Here is a 5,556-nt window from a genome sequence, read left to right on the forward strand (position 1 = left end):
TCTACAGAAAAATTTAATCCTTTTCTACCAAAGACCTGCTGCTGTACCAGCCTCACCTACCCAGCACGCCCAGGACCGGGGCTGCCGTGCTGAGTGGGCCAGAAGGACAGCTTTCCTCACATGGCGGGCATGGGGCTGACCGAGCCCCTGGCACCTCGTTCCATCCTTCCTGAGGGCACTGATGTGCTCGTGGGCTGGTGGGCCTTCAGGACAAGTGATGGAAGATCAGTCACACCACTTACACCCGTTTTTCCTGACGTGAGAAAGCCATACAGAAGCGCAGGTGGAGAAGCAGCTATGCCGGCCTGAACATGGCAGAGACGAAGGCAGACCCGTGACCGCACAGCCTTCCCCTCAGGCGGCGGCAGCCACACCAGCACCTCTCAGGCCTGCAGCACCCCAGTCAGCCCACGGCACCTCTCCTTGCCGGAGCCCCCAGCCCCAGCACCTAGCATGGCACCTGTTGCAAAACCACGACCGTAACCCAGCAGACACCCCTAACCTGTTCGTTCTGCACAGGCATCTTCCCAGAGGGAGGGTGTCAGGGCTGCCATTCACCACACAGAGGCTGCCTGCAAGAGGCCTTACCTTGCCCACCGCAGGTCTCCGCTCCTCGCCCGCTGCGCAGACACATCATGGCGCCCCAGGGGCTCGGTGCCAGGCCAGAGCCAGCCGAGGCTTCGCTTCCACTCCATCTCTTTCAGCTCTTCCAGGCCTGTTCCGCACAGCCCGCGGCAGCCTCCACCCAGCCTGGGGCAGGGAAGGTGCCCTTCATGGCGCAGGGCCTCCCAGCCGGCCCTGACAAGCCTTCGGGGGACAGCTGGGCCCTGATGTGCCCTGAGGGGGCAGCTGGGCCCTGACAAGCCCTCGGGGGGCAGCTGGGCCCTGATGTGCCCTGAGGGGGCAGCTGGGCCCTGACAAGCCCTCGGGGGACAGCTGGGCCCTGATGTGCCCTGAGGGGACAGCTGGGCCCTGACAAGCCCTCGGGGGGGTAGCTGGGCCCTGACAAGTCCTGAGGGGGCAGCTGGGCCCTGGTGAGACCTCAGGGGTGGGCCCCAGGGGGCAGCTGGGCCCTGCTGAGCCCCCCTGAGGGGCAGCAGCAGGCACCCCTGCCTTTTGCCTCAGCTCTCGTTACATGGGCTTCCCTTTGCCCTGGCAGCCCAGTTCCAACGCAGGCGAAAATTTAAATTTCACTGTGTTTGTTTAATGCCCATTCCTGGTTTTCAGGTAGGTAGATGTGGTGTTTCATAATCCTTATGGCAAATCCAGGGACTGAATACCCTTTTTTTTTTTAAGGTATGGGTAAAATACTTTGAGAAATTGCTTTACTATGGCTCTGGAAGTTTCTCAGCCTCCTTCGCTGGCCAGCGGTGCCGCCCTGCCCCATGGCACAGGGTGTTGGGTCACACGTGCCCCCCAGCCAGGCACCCCATGGCCCCGCATCTGCAAAGCCCGGGGGGGGCTGGGCAGGTGGGAGGAAACGGTGCCTGGAAATACTCTGTGATATATTCGGAGTAATTCAAGATGGAGTTCTCCTACCCTGTAAAAAAAGGAATCTTAGGACTCTAAAATAACTAATGTTTTAGTATCTTAATCCCTGTTGTCATATTATTACTCAATAAAATGACATTTTTTTCCTGTATGTTTTATATCTTTTTATACATTATCCTGGATGTTTTGCTTCCCTGCCTTTATTCTTCCTACATTGTAACTTCATTGTTTATATATTTCTACCAGTCCTACAAGGTGTGGTTTAAGGCTGGACTAGGGCAATTTCAGGCAGAAGTGAAACACACAGTGCAGGTAAAATTCCATGTTTTGCAGCTATTTGGTAGTGGGCAACCTGCATGTTTGTAGTTTTGTCTTTACGTATGTCTTCAGTCAAAGCCTGAAAACTCAAAACCTGGGCAGGCTTTGACTAGGACCTTTTAAAATTAAATATGTGGGATAAACTGATAAATAGTTTTCATTTGGGACTCAGTTGTAATGTGTCTGGAGGCTACTAAACCCCTGTAAATCCAGCTAACTCAGCCTTCAGGTGCTGTAGTTGCATCTAACATTCTCAGAGGGACATGTCGATGAACTCTTAAATGCTCTGTGGTTCAGGATGTCCTCAAAAAAGCTGGGTAGTGCATAGAGAAGACGCATTCTCTTTAACACACAAAAGCAGCCTTGTATTACTTGTGGTTTAACTCCAGCCAGCAACTCAGCCGCTTGCTCACTCCCTGCCAGTGGGATGGGGAAGAGAATCAGAAGAGTAAAAGTGAGAAAACTTGTGGGTTGAGATAAAGGCAGTTTAATAGGTAAAGCAAAAGCTGCACATGCAAGCAAAGCAAAACAAGGAATTCATTCAACGCTTCCCAGCGGCAGGCGGGTGTTCAGCCATCCCCAGGACAGCAGGGCTCCTCATGCATAACAGTTACTTTGGAAGACAAATGCCATCACTCCAAACGTCCCCCCCTTCCTTCTCCTTCCCCCAGCTTTATGTGCTGAGCATGATGTTCCATGGCCTGGAACACCCCTTGGCTCAGCTGGGGTCAGCTGTCCCGGCTGTGTCCCCTCCCAGCTTCTTGTGCCCCCCAGGCTGCTCGCTGGTGGGGGTGTGAGAGGCAGAAAGGCCTTGGCTCTGTGTCGGCACTGCTCAGCAGGAACCGCAGCATCCCTCTGTTATCAACGCTGTTCCTAGCACAAATCCAGAAAATAGCCCCATACCAGCTACTATGAAGAAAATTAACTCTGTCCCAGCCAAAACCAGCACACTGTTGTAGCTTGTGGTAAAGTGTTTAATAAAGTACAGTATCAGAATAGTCTAATAGAAAAGCTCAAAAGGTGAATACCAGATACATTGTACTTGTTACATTTTCAGTGATAATTTAGGGACTGAGGATTTCTGAAGGATCCAGCAGAGGTACAAACAACACAGAAACTGGGTTTTTTTCAATTTAGAACCAGAGATGTGCAGGTCTTGAATATACCTTTCTCACCAGGAAAAGGAAAACACTGACAGAATATGATTTACTAACTGTGTACTTAACACACTAGCAGCAGATGTCCACTGCTAATGTGCTCCAAGTGTTCCCTTCAAAATAAGGACTGATCTGTAGTGCAGGCTGGAACTTGCGTCACTCGGTTTGATTTTATTTAGTGTAAGTCATAGCCTTTTAGAAATGCAGGGTGATTCATCAGGCTGGCTGTGTTTTTACTGTCTAGTTCTGAAAGGTGTGATATACTGATAGATGTTCATTTGGTGTACCAGCAATGAAACCAGTATTTGAGGCATTCAAACAACGAATTTAATGGGCTTGGGCGGGATGGGAAGTGAATCTGGTTTAAAGAACCGTAGCTGAGATTGCTCATGCTTGCTCTGTTCTCAGCTAGTCATCAGGTTGGTTGAATTTGTCTGTGTATGTACCCCAAGTGATGCACAGCAGCAGGGTAAGTACAGAACAGGTCCAAGAACGTGCATACTCTGACCTATAATCAGGTCATACCCATTGTTTGGACTTTTCCCCCCCGAAATTATGTAATCTATGCTTTGTTGAGGTCATAAGATTTGCAAAACAGAGGTTAAAAAATACTGCACCAGCCTTTCTGTGGACACATACTGTTCATAATCACAGGTTGCTAGATGATGACATCTTTCCATTAGTACCAGACTCCTGAGAGGCCAAAGTAAGAACCTAACTTCCAATGAAAATTACAAATACTATTATACTACTTATTATATTGACAGGAGAAGAAAGTTTTTGGTTTTTTTTTTTTTTTAAGTAGCCATTGGGGAAGAAAAGTTTGTCCTTTTTGTTTTTTTAAGTGCAGATCCTAGATCACTACCACTTCCCCAGCTGTAAAGGTCTATGGTTAGCTACCTTTCTACCAATTTCTTTCATAAATCGAAATTTGGGAAGCAGTCCACTTTTCCAGTGTGATAGTCACATAAGAAAGTAAGTCACAAGCTGTTGTAGGAAACAAACTGATCTATAGGGACAAGAAGAAATCGTGATCTTTGGGAACACTGACAAATACTAATTAAAAAAATTAGAGGGTTTAGACGAGAACAAATACACTGATTCAAAATAACAGAAATTCTGGTTTCTTAATGATTTTCTCTAGTGTTTCTATGGGACTGTTTTTCAAACAGGAAGGTTACATTGGCTACATTTCTAGAAAGAGTTTTTACCTTAAAAACAAAAAAAATCACCATTAGTGACTGATCCTGCAATTCAGTGATCCATATCAGGATGTGTATGAGTGGGCAGCAACATCCTTTTTGATGCTAGAAAGCATTCATTGGCTTCAATGAATCATTCCGTTTTCAAACAGATATGCTGTTACACCTCATTGCTATCATAGTCATTTAATATTTGTTACCAATAATGTTGTTGATAACGTTCAGTTGATAATTTCTGTTTTGGGGAGATTCCAAAGTTTACTTCAGTTGGCTGAGAAACATTGCTCAAATCTCCTCTGCAATCTCCAACTGTGATGAGAAAATGAGGAAAGAAATGCCTTAAGGAAATGATTCAGCATTTACAGAACTTTGTGCTGTGCAGGCAGTGGTGTAAGTCAGCATCTTCCTTCATTGGCAGGCACCAACCTCTGCATCAGCTAACATTTTTTGACTGTATCAATCTCAGAAGTATCAAGAGGGTTTTTTTTTAGAAAAGCAGAGGAGGGATAACCTCAAGTATACATGAAGAATCTGTAAGTAAAGAGAACGGGTCTTTCCTGGAGTTCATTTAGACAAATGACTGCTGCAGGGGTAAGTCTCAGGATTTACATCTTCTGGAATTCAGTTTAAAATTTACTTTTCTAAAAACTTTTTTACCTTTGATCTTGCTTCATGAGTTCTTCACACACAAAATTATCCATTCACTTAAATATAAAAGATCTCATAAACCATTCTTTCTTTAAAAACTATGTAAGTTAAGGAAAAAGAATGAGGGTGACATTTTTGTTTTCCCTTTTCATTGTTGGGAAGTATAAAACTACTGGCTAATGATAGCATATATATGAAAAAAAAAATAAAGTTTTCCAATGTAATACTGCTCAACACAAATCAGAAGGCAGTAAATAGACCACAGCCTTGATATTCAGAAATTCTGCGATATAATAGGTTAAGTTAGGTCTTTCTGGAAAGTGGGGCCAATATTCCTAAAACCACCTCTAGTTGCAAACTCCCCTTCCCATGCAAAATTACTTTAATTCCTCCCCCCCCCCCTTTTTTTTTTTAAAGAAAGTAATGGCTATTTACACTTGTTATCAGGCTACTCACATCAGAAATTCAACTAATTATGCATGCGCAATCATCAAATGGTGCACCAAAGAATGTTTATACATGCTGAATGAAACAACAACAGGGAGAATACAGCTCTGCAATATGAAAGGCAGTTGTAGTGTCAAAGATTTATCAGATAGCTAAGGACACTATAGTCCAAGTTATAGAATGCTACATAAAGAAATGAAAAAGGGTCAAGAAAAAAGAAAGTATTAGGATTTAAAAACAAGATTTCTGGATATAAAATCATATTAAGATTAATAAAAACTTTGATAGGTAAA

This window comes from Falco peregrinus, chromosome 1 (assembly GCF_023634155.1).
Source record: "Falco peregrinus isolate bFalPer1 chromosome 1, bFalPer1.pri, whole genome shotgun sequence".
Classification (NCBI taxonomy): domain Eukaryota; kingdom Metazoa; phylum Chordata; class Aves; order Falconiformes; family Falconidae; genus Falco; species Falco peregrinus.